The sequence below is a fragment of the Octopus bimaculoides genome, chromosome 4 (genome assembly GCF_001194135.2).
Source record: "Octopus bimaculoides isolate UCB-OBI-ISO-001 chromosome 4, ASM119413v2, whole genome shotgun sequence".
Classification (NCBI taxonomy): domain Eukaryota; kingdom Metazoa; phylum Mollusca; class Cephalopoda; order Octopoda; family Octopodidae; genus Octopus; species Octopus bimaculoides.
The window spans coordinates 28,832,024-28,852,005 of record NC_068984.1 but is presented as its reverse complement, the minus strand read 5'-3'; the positions used below and the strand labels follow the sequence as shown (position 1 = coordinate 28,852,005).

Below are 19,982 nucleotides of genomic sequence, written 5' to 3'. Positions count from 1 at the left end.
CTTTGTGGTAATGTAAGAAATCGATATTCTATTTTTGTATTGAACATTTTGAAATGTTTCTTTCAGTTTCAGATTCAAAGTTAATATAGCTTACCTTTTACATCGCGAATGTCAGATCTAAAAGGAAAATGATCTTAGCTTTTGTGAGAAATGCTTATAAAAATGATCTGGAATCACATAAGTTCTGGGGGGTTTTTTCCATTTTATTTTTCATTCTGAGACTGTCAACAAAATATAAAAATAGTGTCATGTATAATAGCACTTATTGCATAATTTATTATACAAAAGCATTTCAACACACTTTCTCTGCTTTTATTTCTGATAAGATCACAGTGAAGCTGTGATATTTTAGTGACAATCCATCAGGTGAAGAAAGGAGTGGCTGATCTTAGCTGTAACCTTGTTTAAAGCTGATCTTAGCACTAACCTTGTTTAAAGAAAACTATTTAATAAATGATTGAGATTTGAAGTGTTACGCTTCAACCTTGCTGTAAATTTAGAAGATTTAATATAATCTGCAAAGGTTGTATGTGGTTAACACAAATGGTCTGACATGTTTTTAGGCAATACAACTATATTACGTTTGGAAAAGAAATTTATATCTATATCTATTATTCTTATAAAATGGATGAATTATTTTCTTCTGTATCAGTAAAAATATGCATTGAAAAAATAACACACAAATACTTTCTAAATATAAAATATATTTGGGGAAATATTCCTTCTTGGATTGATGTTTTATTTTCCCTCTTCATAGAATATTTGTAATGTCTTGTTCTTTTTCATTTAATATCCTTTTCTTATATTTACTTAGGAAATCTGTCCCTTGAGTGTGAAAGTGTATTAGGGCATGATATTGTAATTGGTGTATGGCTTCTTTTTATTCTTGTTATGCCCTTCATGAACAACACTTAGCTGAAGCAGTAACCTTAAATAAATCCCCAGATGAAAACAAATGAATAGTCAATTAGATGATTCCAAATATTTGTTTAGAAAGGAATATCATGACATGTACTGCCATGCAACATACTGATTTAGCTGTATGAAAATATTTGTTTTACCGTAAAAGAACCTGTGAAATAACTATGCTTCCTTTGATCTGTAACTGTTTATATACTATTAAAATAGATAATAAAAACTTGCCATCCTTTCAATAGGTTCAGGACATAAATGAAGGCTAGTAACATTTCCTTTTAACAGAGATTGTCCCTATTTCATATATATTGATTCTTGCATCTACTGTATTTAGCTGTTTATTATTATTATCATTCAGTATTCTTATTTTTATTGTGTGCTTTCACTGCACTATTGAGCGCAGCTCTGTGTGACATGGGTATGTGCTGTGGTTTGTTGTAATGCTCTTATTTTTACTGTATTGAAAGTGTGTTATGTAGGATGTGTGCAGTGCCTAGTAGTGCTATTTTCTGTATGTCATGTATACTCGTTAATCCTGGTGTTTTTACTATGTATTTGAATATATTTTTTTATCATACCTAATGCACCTACTATGATAAGAATTGTTTATGTTTTTTAGACTCGACATTCAAGTTACCTCTATTTCCAGATCTTTGTATTTTGAAAGTTTGCCCATTTCTTTTAGAGAAACATTGTCATCTGTTGGTATTGATACTTCGATTAGAAAACATTTTTTTTTTTGCTTGATGATCTCTGATAACTATGTCTAGCATATTAGCCTTAATTTCTCTATCTATGTGTATTGGCATATCCCAGAGTATGGTTGCTTTCTCATTTTCTGTGACTTTTTCTGGCATGTGCCTTTACCATCGTTTTTCTGTGGTTTTTTCCATAGTGTTGGCATACCTTCCCACGTATATGGGTCCCAACTATGTCATGTCTGTGAATATATCCCTTCTTAGCCAGGACTAGGCAGCTAGAGACAATGTGATTTACTGTTTCTTCTCCGTCTGCACATATTCTGCAGTTACTCATATTTCTTTTCAGTACATGTTTTTGGTAATTTCTGGTGGTAAGGTTTTGATCTCATGCTGCAATTAAAAATCCTTCAGTCTCTGCTTTGAGTCCTGAGCTTCTCAGCCATTGTTGGGATTTTACTTTGTCTATTTCTTTTCTCTTTAGTTTCACACAGTATTTGCGATGATGGGGCCTTTCTTGCCCACCCCACTTCATTTTCCAGATTCCCCAAAGGAGTTTTGTAGCATATTAGGAGGTCACTGGAATTCAGCCAAAGGGGAAAAAAAAAGATCCCAATGATTCCTGGATATGGGGGCCCCTCCCCCTTTTTTGAACAAAAATAAGGAGTTTGCAGCATATTAGGAGATCAGGGTACTTGATTCCACGCCAAAAAATCTGAGCTTTTTCTTTTATTAGTGAAAATCATGCGGGTGAAAGGATAAAAATTTACTGCTTTTTGCATCAATGATAGGTTTGTCACTATTTGGATCTCGTTGGTCTTTCTGATTGCTTGAATGATTTGTGATCTAACAACAATCACATTCCTGTTGGTGCTAGACCAGATAGGCTTAAATTATATAATCATATGTTTTGGGTTCACTACTACTTATATCTTACTTATGTAAGTTTGACTTGCTCAAATTTGTTAAAGTTATTTAACATCTACCTATCCTACTTTAATGCTAACATACCAGTTCTTTGCTGTCTAAAAAAAAAAAGCGGGGGGAGATAACAATCCATCATGCACAATAATGCAAGACTTAGTTTATTGAAGAAATGAAAATAAAAAACTGATACAAACTAGAAAATAACAACAGAAGAGAGGCAATGATGCCTGCCTTCCCAACCCATAAAAATTAAGAAAAAAATTATTCTTACTACTTGTTTTAAAATTAATATGTAATGTAACATAGATAATGTTTTTAACGATATTTATTTTTGTCTTTTACAGACGGATTTGTGATTTCTGATAGCTTTAATGGTAAGGATATATTTTTGCAATTATTTCCATATTAAATTTTCTGCTAAGAATTGACTAAGCAACAATATAAGTGTAAAGCCTGAAACTGAAACCATATCCTCAGTATAAATTCTGATAAATTTGTTGTCTCAAGAGAGTCATTATGCAATATTGTTAACACACACACTGGTTCAATTCTGCTCCTTTACTATTTGTCCTTGAACCAGTGCATGTGTTAATAATATTGGCATAATGACTCTTTCTAACCACAAAAAAATTGTTTCAACACACATATTCACATAAAGAAGCTTGCAAACCAGATACAAAAGCAAAGTAAAGTTTGATAACTATTTCCATAATAGCAATGATCAGTCCATAATATTTTAAGATACATATTTCACTTTGGAGATGTGTTCTGTGATGAATATACTGATATTAACTCTAATGGGTGATATAATGAATGAGCTACTCATTGTGTTATTTTTATGTAACATTTTCCAGCTTGAATTTTAGACAGCTTGAATTAATAGTTTTTAGAATATCCAACATTATTTTAAAACTTTCACATATTTTAAGTATGGTAGTTCTGTTCAGTTGTGGTTAAGCTTAAAGTCAACTCTTAAGTTGTATAGATCAGCTGCTTATAAAGTAGTCATTTATTAGGTGAGAACATGACTGGATAGTGCAATTTGCACTTTTGTGTATTTTTTTTTTTTTTGTAGTTTGTCATTAGCTATTTATGCACAGCACAACATAATCAGAAGAATTGAAGTAAATTTTAATATTTCAAAGTCTCACTGTAAGTTAAGTAAGAAAATGAATGTAAACACATTAATGATGAGCTGTCAAAAACACAAGTGTGCAAATTAAGCTATGCACTAATGTACTACAGCAATTTGTAACTACTTAAAAGCAGTTATTTCTTGCTTGTCGTTGAGGAAGGAAAATAGGTATGTTTTCTGAGGAGTGGTCAACAAACAATGAAATATTTTGGCAAAAGACTCCCCTCATTTTCCCCATTTCAGTACTGTTGAGTGAATAGGTTTTATAATATCTAAAATTACCCCAGTTCTGATTTATATTGTGTTGGGCATAAATATTTCATACTATGCTACATGATCATAATCACTATTGGACATGAGTTCTTGAAATGCAGATAAAACTTCTAGATTTTGATGTTGAGTCTGATACTTCTTCAGCAAAACCAAAGTTAAATCATACCCTTCTTGTATGTCAAATATTTACATATTGGAGGAATATATATCTTTATTTGAATAATTCTCTAGACAGACAACCCACTTCAGTTTCAACAGTTAACTTTTCTGCTTTCATAAACTTGGTAAATATTTTTTGAAAATTTCACATTCTTACGTTTAGTGTATTTAACTATAGACAAGTATTATATTGGCCAAAATATTTATCTCTCAAAACTGTGTTTATAGGAATAGAAAGCTTTTATTTTTAAGTGGTTTCAATATTTAAGACTCACCAATCTTAATTATTCCATTTGATTGGGAAAAGATGGGTACATCCTCTGAGGAAAGATCAACAAATTGTGAAATAGTCTGTTAGGAAACTTCATTTTTTTTTCCATGCTAATAGTATCAAACGAATGTGCTTATATTTTTATTCTGATTTAACAAACAATGAAGCTTATTTTTTATATAATATTAAAAAAATTCTTTTGATTTATGCTGTATTGTGCATTTGGAAATCCACTTTAGTTTTTTTGTGTTTTTTTTTTGTTTTTTTTTCATATTTCAATAGTATAGAATGAGTATGTTCATGTACTTATTGATATGCTATAAGGCTTACGATTTCTAAAATTACTGTAGTAATTCTGATTTATCCTGTGTTGTGCATAAATATTTTGTATTATGATACATGGCTTTATTACAAATTGGCCACAAACCTTAGAAGAGCAAATTTAACAGCTTTCAGACTTTGATACAGAGTGTAATATTCCCCCAGTAAAACCAAAATTAAAGTACACTCTTCTTCAGTTTAAACATAACTTCTCATGTATATAAAAATATATATCTTTTGAATAATTCACTCACACAACCAAAAACAAAGTGTAATTTCTCTTGTCAAATCTTTTCATTTTGTCAAGTTAATAATTCTTTTAAGAAAATCTCAGTTTATTACATCTGTGTGAGGATATTTCCAGAAAATATTATGTTACCCAAAGCATATGTCTTTGAAAACTCTCTTTTGAAGTAGTTTCCATATTTATGATTCTCTGGTCTTAATTATTCAATTTTACTGTCTGTGAGAGACAAAGAGAGTGTAAGAATTTATTTGGTCTTAAGTCTGTGCGGTAATCCTATAGAAGAATATATTACCCCATTTTGTTAAAATTGCATTCTCTTTTTAATGAATTGACCTGGCAAAATATAGATTACTCCTGTCCTGAATAATTCTTTAAATGGACACAGACGTTTAATTAAATAACGGTAATATACTAACAAACTTGTCATATTTATAGTATATAATCACTGACATCAATTGCTTAATCAACCAATCAGTATGTGTTTATGGCTGTAGTCCAATAACTGAATCAGTAAAAGCATATATACATGGGCTTGTATGAGTGTGTGTGTACATATACACATCTACATATACTTGCATACATGTGTATATGTATATGTGTGTGAGTGTATGTATATATTTATATAGTTAGGTGTGTGCATCCATAGATAATTGTATTTATGTATACAAGTATTAGTGTGTCTCTGTATTTATATGGTGAGTATGTGCATTTCTCTCTCTCTCTCTCTATATATATATATATATATTTGTATGTATATCTGTAATAATTATGGAACTCTTGTAAATCAATGTTATTATCAATTTCAAGAATGCTCTAAGTTGGGTATTTCTCTTCACATATGTGTGTTTTCACAGGAACATTGACAAAACACCTTGATGGTGAGAGTGAGTCATTGTCTTTAGATATATACTTTAGCATACAAATAGTTTTGAAACAAATGTTAACATGGATTGACAAGTGTTCTATAATTGTAAAAAAATAATACTCATTATATTGAGTGCTCCCTACTTTGATATTTGAAACTTAACTAATCCAATGTTTGTGTGTATTATATGTACACACATGCACATGTGTGTGCACAAACACACAACTTAAGTTTCATGGCTGTGTGCCTATCCGCACTTCATCTGAAATGTAGACTTACCTCTTTCTATTTTGATGGGTACAACAAGTATATATACTTGTGAAAAAAAACATGGAAGGATAACAAATAGGAAGAAATAGTGGTAGCAGGGAATAATTTGCCTATTTCTCAGTTGAGTTATAATTATTAAATTTTTCATGTAAATTTCTAGGAATTGCCATGTTTATATTGCTTTTGTACTTATGTCTGTCAAGTAGAGAATTTGTTGTTTCTCTCCCTTTTTCTATTTTTTTGTCATTCTTCATTTTTGTGATGACTGATTTGGAAATGTTAAAATCATTCTGAGTGTATCTTCAATGTGTGTTATGTGTGTATTTATTTCTAGTGGAGAATGCTCAGTATACACGTGGGTAAGGGTTGTCTTAGGCAAGTATTATGCTGGTGTAAGTAAGATTTTCCAGTTGATTGGCTCATATATGACAACCTGTGGGAAAGTAATAAAAAAAACAGTTGCCAACGTTCTTCAACTTATCCAATATATCTGCTTCTCCATTGTACAAAGCTGACATATCCTTAATCCTTTTGTATATATTCTGGATCTTTTCATAATTCTCTACCGGTAGTTCATTCTTTTGCCTGAACCTATCATATTCATTTACTTTTTTCTAATTTTGCTTTCTTATGGGGTTCTTAAAGGGTGTTGTCCTTTCATTCAGGTTCATTGGGTTGTATTTGTCATTGATCAGTGTCACCCTTGTTTATCTCTATATTGTTTTTCATACCCAGGTGTTCTGAAGTTATTATATTGTTTACCATTGGCTCATTCAGTTTTCTTTCTTTCTCAACATTTATATTACATAATTGCATTGTATTTTCCTAAACCTTTTAAATCTATTTATTACTTATCCATTGGTTGGTTCAGTAGTTGTTTTGTATCTTCCTACTGATTGTATCATTAATATACTGCTTTGGTAAAAGTTCTTATTCTCTCTCTGAAACTGTTAATTAGGTTTGAAGTTTTTAAAGATGTTTTAGAATATGCTTGTTATAAATTTGATGTCTCTAAATATCATTCTTTCTTTTGGATTATTTTGTTATTTCAATGGTGTTGGCAGTGTTGTGTCTCCACAACTATTTCTTCAGTTTTGCATCCTCTGGTGTTTACCCTGTTTGCATTTAAAATCATTTCTTAAAGTGAATTTATTCTTGTGTCAGCAATATGATATAACCTCATTGTTTCTTTGAATAAGCATAACTTTTATTGATAATTATATAATATTCCTCTGTTGTCTACAGGGAGCATGATTCAGAAACATCTGCATAAGGGTGGCTGTTTATTATTGCTCACTTTATATTTTTATATTATTTTTCCTTAAATCCTCAAAATGCTTTGACAGAAACATTAAAATTAATATACAAGTGTGAAGCTGACTGGTGACAACAACTACCAATGAATTGGCAAATGAAATCACAACTACAAACAATGATGTATTAAAACAACATTAAAAAAATGCAGCCAATAAAAATTGCAATCAACGTATTTGAAATCACTTTTGATGTTTGACAAGTTGATAATGGACTGCTATGTTTGGCAATTTGCTTGAGAAGACCCATTCAGCTAAGAAAATTGAAGCCATAAAGATATGTCATTTATGTCCAGGCCCCTGCACAAAATCTATCCTTGACAAACCTTTCCCCCCACAACCCAGCTTCCTAACACCGCCCTTATTCCTCCACTCAGATTCATCATTCACTATATTCCTCTTCCCTCTATCTCTCTGTTTTTTTTCACACCTTCACAAACCTCCCTGCTTTGTCTCTTCTTCACAATATACCCTCCTAACACAAACACCTATTTATGTCCACTCACTACATTCCTTCCTTCCCTCCCAACTCCCATTTCTCTTCCACAATCTTGTGAACTTACCCACCCACTCACACTAACCAATCCTTGGTTCCACTAATACACACCTTTTTTGTAACTTGAGTGTACCCTCCCCATCACCGTCTTCTCTCTCTCCATTTTCAGTAGCCATGTATCTCTTTTACTGCAAGACACCTATTTTTGTTCCTCTATTCATTTTCTAGACCCTCATCACCTAGCACAAAGCCACCTCAGTTGAGGAGTGTTGTCTTGCAAATTACTTGTTGACATCAAAGTTGCAGGTGCTACATAAAAAGCAATTAGTACACTCTGTAACATGGTTGACATTAGAACGGGCTTTTAGCCTCAGAAACCATGCTGAAAGCAAACAGTAAAACTTGGCACAGTCTTGTGATTTACCATCTCCTGCCAAACTATCGACCACATGCCAGTGTGGCAAACTGACATTAAATGATGATGATGATGATTCTTACCTGAAGATTGTAGTTGTAAGAAACTTGAATTACCTGCAAAGGGCTTCAGGCTAAAGAAACAATATACTCTGTAACATGTATTGAGTATTTGTCATTTGTTGACTAACAGTAGCATTTGAATATGTATGTGTGCACATGCACGTGCATGTGCACAGCTTCTATCTTTATCTGTTATATTCCTCTTCATCTCTTTTAGATTTATCTTTCAGTTCACCTGTATTGTCTCACCAACTATATCTTCTCGTCTATCCACATGTATTAAAGATACTTTAGCAAACCAATTTATAGTTCAGTAAGTTTCCCAAATAAACTACCTCACACACTTACGTTGCAATGATGAAATAAAACTAAAAATAAGTAGTTTAACTGCATAATACTCTATATTTACCTATTTAAATTGTAAAGTTGTCTTTATTTTTGCTGTTGAATTTTGTATTTTTTTTTTAATATTTCCCTTGACACATCTGTAATTAGGATGTTGGTATTGATTTTAGGTTTCAATATTCACTGTAATGTTGGAAAATTTCTCATGCGCTGTCTTCTTGTAGTGTACAGAGCAGACCTATTATTATACTTTATTCTTCTTCCAGTAAAATATTGATGCTATTTCACTCTGACTTTTACATCTTCTCCTATTTAGCGTCTCTATGACTTTTTTTATTTGTTTCTCTGTTTATTCATCCATCTATCCACACATCCATCCATCCATCCATCCATTCATCCATCCAAAAAGTAAGAAATTGCATAGTTGTTCAAACAATAGCCATTGAACAGAAAAGGAAGTGAGATAGTGGATAGTGATACAGAAAATAATGTGCTCTAGAAGAAAACCCAGTTCAAAAAGATGAAAACAGACAAGAAATGGGAAATGAGGAAGAATTACATTTTGAGAAAGGAAGTGGGTGGAGTAGGGAATTAGAGAAATTGAGAGAAAGACAGAGTTAGATAAATAGATAGGTAGATAGGGAAAGATTGCAAGGCTTGGAAGAGGAGGAAAAGAGGGAAGATCAGAAAGACAATGAAGCAGAGAGAAAGACGACCAAACATTGTAAGAGAAAGAAGGGTAAAGACAAAGAGAGAGGGAGAGAGCAGAAGAAAGATTTTAACTCATGTGAAGAATATAAATGCATAGTTGTGTAAGAAATATGTGTGAGTTGGTGATCACAAGCTCCACACACACACACACACACACGCACACACGCACACGCACACACACACATTATTGATAATGACAAGAGAAATGTGCCCAGGGTCACATTTTACATGTAAACCAGATTATAATGCTGCTTCTATCATTGTTTGTATAATAAACTCAGTAATTTTACTTGATAAATTTTATATCTTCATACACTAAAATTTTTATCTTTCTATTGCACTGTCTATCTACCCAACTTTTATCTGAGTGTTTATTTATCTGTCTGTCCATTCATTTGTCCACCCAACCTCAATACTTTGTATGGTAAAGAAGTTTGTTTCAGAAACATGATAAGGGGTGCCTTCCCATTGCATAAATGTTGTCAGCTGGCATTCTGTACTAGTGCTGTAAGTCAGCCAATACACTTTCAATGAAATTAGTAAAGAGAGGCTGTAAAAGTTTGCAGTATATCTAAAGGCATGGCTGTGTGAACTTGGTACTTTGTTCAATCCCACTGTATCATTCCTTGTTCAAGTGCCTGCTGCTATAGCCTTGGCCTGAATGAAAAGCCTTGTGAGTGAATTTGATAGATAGAAACTGAAAAAAAAAAAGCCTTGTATATGTATGGTTATGTATGGAGGTTGTAAGTGTCAGTTTGTGACTCACTGTCTTGATATTGTGTGGTGATTGTAAAGGAGCTTCAATGTTGTATAAGCAGTGTCATTCATTTCTACTCTTCCATATATACATACATGTCTGTACATGGAGAAATATTACCTTGTATGGAAACAGGTGAGAGTAGGCAATGGGAAATCTGCATTAAAAAATTTCATGTAACCCATGCAAATGGGAAAAGATTAACATTCAAATGATGATGGTGATGTGTATATGCATAGAAACTGGTGAGAGTTGGTAAAGAAAGAACATCTGACTTTAGAAGATCTACCTTGACAAATTTCGCTGTGTATTTCCACTCATTTTCACGTGTGTTTTTCTGATTGTAAACAACAATATTGGTGGTGTCTTTTCCTTACAATCAAAAGCAGATAGCATGTCCAAGCTTCTTGACATGTCTTGACATATTGCGTGAGCTCATTCAAAGAGTGTTTTTCATTTCAGCTTACTGCATAACTATGCCTGCCCTGTCTGTTGTTTCGATGGACTACATTGCTTGGAAACAGGTGAGAGTTGGTAAAGGAAGAGCATCCGAACTTGGAAAATCTACCTTAACAAATTTCATCTGAGCCATGCAAGTGTAGAACAGTGGACATTAAAACATGATGATGATGGTGATGATAATATATATTGTGTATACGTGTATACATATACATTTATATACATATATGTGTATATAAGATTTGTTATTTCAAATGAGAAAGCATAATCATTAACCAGTGCTTAGAGCTCCATGTCAATCCATGTATATCCAAATTCCAATTAAGTATTAGACATAATTAAGTATCTGTTATTTTGGGGAGGAGGGGGATTATATTCATTTGAATAACTTACAGAGTGTATATCCAAGAGCAGGATAGGTTAGCTGGGAAGGTCGTTTTTGTGTGTGGTAGATGCACAGGGACAATAAACACCAAAGATGTACAGATTCCATCACATGGCAGGGGGTAAAACTAGAAGTAGTTGATAGCTTCTGCTACCTAGACAACCAAGTCTATAGTGGAGGTGGATGCTCTGAGAGCGTAGCTGCTAGAATAAGAATTGCCTGGGCAATAAATAGATAAACTAATTCTCCTGTTTTATTCTGGTTTCAGATGTGTGTGTGTGTATATATATATATATGTATATATATATGTATATATATATATATATATATATACACACACACAGGTGTGTGTATGATGACACAACAGATATTTCAATTTTAATTATGTCCTTAACAACCCATATCAACATACCTACATATTTCTCCATACTTACCAAATCTATCACTACAAACTAGGACTTCACTGATCAAAAGAAAAAAATCGCTTGTGTAATTTTTGAGATGATCACTCACTTCCATCAAAAGACAGTTTCAGTTTTTCAGAATTTAATAATACCTGGGTCCCCTATATATGTACTGCAGTTTATAAACAAAATGAAATAAGAAAATCTAAACAGTATATTTCAGAAGACAAGTAGAAATCAGGTGGGTAGTCTTGGCATGTCAGCATCTCATACAACATCTCACTAAGAAACTAAACAAAGACAAACAAACACATGTATTGAACATAAATCCCCCAAACAAATAATAAATTCTTATTGGAAATAAAAAGCTGCATCAGGAAGTCTAACACCAGCCACCACATCACATCTCATGATGAAAATCTCAAATGGTATACCCACACATCAGTCACAGTCGTTATACACATGCATACATGTATATATTCTATCTGTGTGGAGGTGGGGGCATTGTGAGTATACAGGGATATAACATACCTTTATTTTATGAAATGATTATAAGTCAGTAACAAATGAAAAAAAGAAGAAATATCAAAATATTAGTAATTGAGGTATATTTGAAGCAAATGAGCTTAATCTACAGTAATTGTGTTTTACAAATGCTCATGTGAAATAATAATGGTGAATTTATGTGACAACTTTCTTCTTCCTTAGGTTGTTTAACAAATTTATGCTTCACCAGCATCTATCACTGAATAAAATCACTTCAAATTATTGCCCAAATTTCAAAATTCATTTCTCATTTATTTACTCTTAAAAACAAACGAGAAACACTGTTCTCTGGTTTAATATTTATATGATACAGTGTTGAAAAATTGAGTTTATACATAATGATTTTCTGATGCCACAATTTCTAAGTTCATTTCATACTGGCATTCACTTTGTTTTGCATCTTTGCAAAGTCGAAGAGACAGTGATATGCTTCACTTGAATCACTTTAAACCTACCAGAATAATGTTACTTTGACTTTGCAGCATTCATTTTACTTTGCATTTGAATCTCGAGCTGTATTAACCTAATCTTTTTTTGATCTTGTTATATCTAAGTTTCCTTGAATGACATGTACCATTGATATACTCCATTCTGCATTCACTATACTATTTACTAAACACTTATATATTTTTCATTTTCTAAGTGACTGAATAAACAAACTCTCCACTTTGTAGCAAATTCAGCTATTACAGTTTTTTTTTTTCTACTCCACTAATGTCTTCTAACCTACATCTTTGTTTCTTTGTTATCATTTATCTGTTGTGGTCTTACTATTTTCACATAGACTATTATCAGTGGTGTTTATAAAGTTAATGTGATCCAAAACGATTAACCTAATGGCACAGCTTAGTGACTTCTGTATAAATAATTGCATTAGTCTTAAGTTTACTTCCATTTTTCTGAATGTATCCATCATGACTATCAGTGGTTTCTTGAAATGAAATGAATATTTTATAGTGATATAGTCTATGATCTGCAGATGATGATGATGATAATTATGATGATACTTCCATATGAAATCTACTTGAACTTTGAGGATCTTTAAAGATATTTATCTTCTTCACCTTATGTAGCATCAGAACATATTTTATTGATCTTGTATAGATAACAAGCTAATATTCCTTTGACACATTTATCTCTTGGTCTTATAATATCCCAAGACATCTAAATTGAATTTGTATTAATGTATTTATTGACTGCAGTTATTTTTTGTTAATCAATTCTTATTAGAGATATTATCACAAAATATGTAAAGCAGTTGGATGAAAAGAAACACAAAGATGAAATCCTTATGTTGGCTATGTGCTTAAGGGATTGGACTGATGACCCTCTCAAGAATTAAGAGTTTAGATATTAATTGTAGTATTATAATGTTTACATAGCTGTATGTTTATATAGTAAAATTGCATATTTGTTTGATGTAGTCAAACTGCATAGATGAACATTACTGCAAATTTATAAGTTATATTGTTGATTTTAGGAAGAACATTTTCTCCAAAAGATATAATATATACATAGCTTTGATTTTTGCACTTAGCTTAGAGTTTCAAGTTTCATAAATGGAAATGCATTTGTTATATAATATTTTACATATACAAACAAACATATGTATTCTTATATGTAATGTATTTCTATGACATTCAGCAATGCATTTTGTTTTCCTATAAGATTTCTAAAAGAGACAACAACAAGCCTTGATGTTATGTAATCAATAAATACCAAAATAACAATGGCTTTATTTGTATTCACATGTACCAGCTGTTTAAAGATTAGTATTCAGTTAACAATACACTGTAAAGATTAGTACATCTAATTTTTGATTTGATTTAGTTCTACTTTCTTTTATGAATTCATGATTTCATACCAGAGTGTAGTTGTTCAGGTACTATATACGCACCAAACATTGAGAAGAATATGTTAATCAAGTGGTTTATAGATAAGTATTAAATATTTTCATCTAACATACCTTGCTTACTAAAAACAAAGTCTGAGTTACTATCGACATTTTGCTTAATGAAAAGTAAGTTATGCATATATTGATACAAACCTAGAATCAAGAGGATTCAAGATAAACTTAGCAAAGACTAAGGTTTTTAGTAAGGAAGCAGGACCCTGTTATCTTCAGAGAAATGGCCTTGCTTGACATGCAGAAAAGGATAAGGTACAAGCTTATATGTTGCATCCAAGACACACAAAAGGTGTAATGAAATCAAAGACAGACAAACAGAAAAAGTAAGTGTCATATGTGATGGATGCACTAGAGCAGTACATACAAGGAGTACACTGGAAATAGATTGTCTTAAATGCCGGGATGGCTCACTAGAAGTAATCAACAGCTCTTATTTTTACCTGCAATGCTCAATTAGTTGGGAAGATGGTTGCTCTGAAGGTATAATAGCTAGGCTAAGAAAGAAATGGAAAAAGTTCTGGGAACTTCCACTGCTACTAGCAACAAAGATCTTTCCCCTTACAGTGAGGGGAAGATTGTATGAAACTTGTGTTAGAACTGCAATTCTGCATAATAATTAGAGACGAGTCTTGAATGTAAGGGAGTTAGAAAGAAATGATGCAAGCATGATCTGTTGGCTGTGTAACGTAAGTGTGCATGAATGGAGAAGTACAAAAGTATTGAAAGATTGGACATAAGAGGAATTAGATGTAATGTGCAAGAAAGAAGATTGTGCTGATATGGATGAAACAATAAAGGCTGATCACAAGACCATGGACCTCATAAAGTGGAAGCAAAATATCTACATATATATACATAACTGGGCTGCTCACCCAATTTCTTCTTCAAGGCATCCATCATCTTTCTAACCATTTATCATCTTTCTAACTTCAATATTCTTTTGCTGTAATTAAATGTGGGCAGAACTGCTTGCTATACCAGCTTTTCCCTGATGTCACTTATCTTTCTCACAAACTGAAACCTATCCGTTTAATATCTATCCTTCATTCTTAATATTGTCCTCTTTCTCTTGTTTTATATTGATCACCCATCTGTGCCGCCAAATTATCTCTCCTTCTCTACTACCATACATCTCTTACTTTCTTTGTACACCACACCTGCATCATCTCTCTCTTCCTCTCTCTCTCTCTCTCTCTCTCTCATCATTCTCTTGTTATTCTCATCCTTTTAATGATTCCACCCCATCCCATTTTTTGCATAGCCAGCCATCTTCTATTCTCCCCACCCCACATGTATCATTGATAACCCCCACCTTTTATACACCATTGACTGCATCCACCCTTGAACCACCACTTGTCACCTACTCTTCCATATCTTCCCCACTACATTTATTTATCTCTCAACACTTGTTTATTCATTATACTCACCCCTGGGTCCATTCCTCATTACTAACTATGTTTTACTCTCATAACCCCTGCCTATCCATACTCTCTATTCTTCTGTCTTCTCTGCTACTTATCTTGTGCCTTGAAGATCCATCCTGCCATCACTGCTATTTTCATCTCTATTCAGGTGCACCATGGTTACTTCCACTCTCACTTCTATAATGTGAGTATCTATGTTGCCCCTCTGCAGAAAAATTCCATTCTACTTGAGGCCTCTCTCTTTTATTTCAATCTCTCATCACGTAGCACAAAGATGCCTCCTCTGCTGGAGCTCCCCTCATTTGAAAATAATCTCAGTCTTGCAAACTACATGGTGAATCCACTAGTACTAGTTCCCCAAAAATAAACCACGCAGTGAAAAGTGTTTTGTGTTAGGAATGACACCTACCTGCAGAAACCATGGCAAAGCAGAATTTGGAGCAACAATGCAGTCTTTGAACCCGCTGGATCTTGTCAAACCATCCAACTTAGGCCACTATGACACATGGTCATTAAATGATGAAAATGTGCTTAACCCTTTTGTTATCGTATTTATTTTGAGATGTTCGGTATTTCTTTCAATTATCTCAAATATAACAAAGAATTTATTAAAATAACTTTGTTATCATTAACCTAGTGTTAGGAACATAAATTGCAACTAAGATTTGGTGGAAGATTTTAATTCAAAACTTATGAAAACAAGACATTTGTACTACAGAGCCAGAGGCAGTTTCAGCCGGGCTAATAACGAAAGGGTTAAACAAGCATAATATGTGCTTTTTATTTTGCAGTTATTGATTGTAAATTTAGTATGTTGGATTGGCAGAACTGGAATAGTGACAAGCAAAATCTTATACAGAGTTTAGTTACTTCTGATTTCAAATCCCACTGAGGTTGACTCAGTCTTTCATCTTTTCTTTTGTACTTTTTTTTTTAGTCTTTATTTTGGTGAGGGCCAACAAATTAAATGCCAATTGAATTTTCTGGGTCTTACCCGATATGTTGCAATATTAGATTTTACTGCAGTATATGTGTTTAGCTAAGATGGGTCAGACTCACCCAGTTGATTATGACTTGCATTTCATACTAGTAATAAGATAAATTAAGAATTCATTTTTCTGTTCCCTGGTATAATTTTAGTAACTCAATTCAAAGTTGTCAATGTTTTGCTTATTGGTTATTCTGCAAAGGAAAGTAATGTTGTTAAAGATTGAATTCTATGCCTGTATACTTTGTATTTCTGCTGCAATGATCTTATGGCATAATTAATTAGAATATGCTATAATTTTTATATATATGAATCTAGGTCTAGTTTACTGGTTTTGATTCACAAGTATTCATTATTTAAATTTCCTAGGTAGCGATACATTATTAATGAATTGATTTTTGAAAATTTGTTTGTGTAATGTTTTCCAATATTATATGATTATTAGAATTAATGTAAAATATCAGTTAAGACAAATAAAATTTTAATATAGTTGTGTAAGTGAATCGTTAAACTAAAGTTGCCACTAATATACACATACATCTTTATATACAAATAATTGCATGTGCACACACACATGCATACATGCACACACACATGCACACATACACACTGAGTTTTAACCTTTAGTGCAATTTTAACTGACCATAAGTCTGAATGTTTATGTGTAAGGGAGGGAGAGCTAAAGATCAAAGGCAAGATCGAGAGAGCATGGGGACTGTGTTAGGAAGGGCATCCAACTGTGATCCATGACTTTGGTCCTTATGCTGTAGAACATTTGCAAATCTCTTACCTTCAGCTACTCCTTTTGCTATGTATACCTGATGCCTAGCTGCCCTTTTGGCTACCTGATAATATTCTCTGCTTCCACCATTTTTCCAGTCTTTCCTGGCCTGTCTTTTTGCTTTTATAGCACTGTCAACCTCCTTGCTCCACTACCATGTCATCTTTGGTCTAGCTGGGGCTCTACACCAACCACAGATTTTGTCCGTAGCCCTCAGTAGATTGTCACACTGGAACTTCCAATTGTCCTCTAATCTATATGTCTCCAACTTTTCCTTTCCTTTGTCAAAAGCTTCCATTAGTAAATCTCTAAATTTTTATCTGTTTGCTGGGTCTTTGAGCTTCCATAGACTTCTTTTCCAAATTGGTTTATTTCTCTGAGTCTTTCTAACTCTAATTCTGAAGGCACTAACTAGTAACCTACATTGGGTTGTACATTCTTTATCTGGGAAAGACTTTGCATTTTTAAGCATCCATCTATCTCGTTGCCTGGTGAGGAAGTAGTCAATCTGGCTTATGTGTTTACCAGACTGATAAGTGATTAGGTGGCTGGCTGTTTTTTTTTTTTTTTAAATTAATGTTGCAGATCATGAGATCATTTGCATCACAGAACTCCAGCGGTCTTGTTCCCTCCTCATTTCTAGGTTCAAAACCATATCCTCCAAGCACTCCCTGGAATCCATGGGAGTGCTGTCCAACATTTCATTGAAGCCACCAGCCACAATAATAAAGTTTCTGTCATTTGTTGTTGAGGTGGTCTGCAAAGGGATCTCATAGAATTGGTCCTTCTGCTAATCAGTCAGCCCAGACTGAGGAGCATAGGTAGAGACAAATGTAACTGTTAATTTATCTATGGTAAGTCTCATCTTCATTACCCTATCACATACTCTGACTACCTCAATTACCTTATCTACCTACTTTTCTGCTACTTTTCCCCAAGATACCTGATGAAGGCTGGAGGGTATATCAGCCAAAACGTTGTGTTAACAACAAACAAGTTGAGGACAAATATCCGTCAAATGTAAATAATGTAAATAATTCCTCATCTCTTGAATATAGAACTGAATAACTTAGCTGTTGATTCAAGAAAGCACAAGTGAGTTGTTGATTTATGAATGGCAGCAAAGAAATGGAATGATATTTAAAAATGTCTTTTAAATATACGACAGATGCTGGGAATGGACTTTGAGCACAGGCCTTATACAAATTAAGTTTGATGCACCACATAGCTAGACGCGCTCAGAAGAAAAGCCATAGTATTTAATAATAATTATTGTTGTTATCATTAAATGTTAAAACTATCGCATATTATTATTATTAAATTTATCACATAAGAATTTTGCAATGGTAGGGGGAGTCTGGCTGTAATTGAAATGAAATGAAATTACATGTGGTTTTGGTAACTAGATTCCTTGACTTGGTAACTAGATTCCTTGACTTGGTAACTAGATTCCGTCACATTTGAATAATAATAATAACATTAACTTAGCTGCTGAGTCAAGAAAGAGCAAACAGGTTGCCTCAATTCTGTTTGATGTTTGCTTTGAGGGAGAAGTAGGTATTAAAACAATGCCAGCAATGGTGATGAAGAAGAGGGCAGTGGCAGTGGGGAGGGTACTGAACAACCAATGTTATGCAAAAGTTAACTGTAGAACTCAAGAACCATAGCAGATATGTAAGCAGCATAGAAAAAAAGTTATGTCAGAGAGAAACGACCCTTAATGGGTAGGAGAAGAATGACAAGAAACTTCTTTCGTAAATACATTGGCATAGCTTAAGATGATACCTTGAGATTATACCAGAAGCTAAAAGACTGACCATGAACATTTTCAGCACCTCTAAAGCTTGTGGTAGAAAGAAGGGAGCGAGTTACTCCAGGCAAGAAATTTTACCTAAATATTTGCAACAAAGTGAACTCACTAATGATTCTGAAGGACCAGGCAATGGTGTCAAAATAAGTGACAGATTTTGTTTGCTACCCGATTAAAACTGTATGGTGCTTGAATGTACATCACAAGATCACTACAGCAGAAAGTAGTAGTAGTAGCAGCAGCAGCAGTAATATATAACAGTAGTAGAAAAAGTAGTGTTAGATCAAAGAAAGGAATTAACTGTGTTCTAAATGATTGTCAAGACATTGTCTTATTCTTGTTTGTCTATGAACTTTTGAGCTGAAAGGAAATTTCTATGAAGGTTTCTGATCGTTATATGTACAAGTTTATGAATGAAATATTTTATATGGAAACAACCTGATCTGAATCATAACATACTCTGGTGTTCCAAATAGTATGGATATGAATCCCATTTACTTCTCACACTTTATTTATGTCTATGTACTCCTTTGTGTTTATGTATATTCTCAGTTAACACATAAGTTTGCATTTATATGTGTGCTTACTTTTGCATGTGTGTATGTGTTTGTGTGCACGTGCACACATGTATGTGAATATGTGTGTAATATATTCACATGTGTAATATAGAGGCATTCATAAATTCTAGGAAAATAAGGAAATAGAATATGAAGCAAACCAGATGGGAATTGAATTCCAGCTGATTTGCTCTTGGCTTCCTTACTAGGTTTTCCTTATCTCCATATCTTTATGCTTATTATTTCAATATATCTGTACAAATTCTAGCTGAAGTATATTTGCTGAATCAACATAACACACAATGCCTGCACACTGATGTACATACCAACAATGAACACCCATAATTCCAAATATATATATTGACATACATATTGGCATACACAAAAAGATTGATATATGCAAACATGTATGGACACAGGTGTTATTACTTCTGTGCATATATTTACCAACATAGATTCACAATCCCTATCACTCACACGTATCTATCTATCTATCTATCTATCTATCTATATATATATATATATATATATATATATAT

General features: G+C 33.0%; 1 protein-coding gene across 2 annotated transcripts in view; it reads left to right on the top strand.

Moving 5' to 3' along the window:
- The first annotated feature begins 2,857 nt into the window (after nt 1-2,857).
- LOC106882996 (lachesin) overlaps nt 2,858-19,982 on the top strand; it is a 360,914-nt gene continuing 343,789 nt past the window's right edge. The window contains exon 1 of one of the 2 annotated variants that reach the window (XM_052966996.1): nt 2,858-2,914. The gene's annotated coding sequence lies outside the window, so the exon portion shown is untranslated. The remainder of the gene's footprint in view (nt 2,915-19,982) is intronic. The other variant, XM_052966994.1, reaches the window with a different exon arrangement.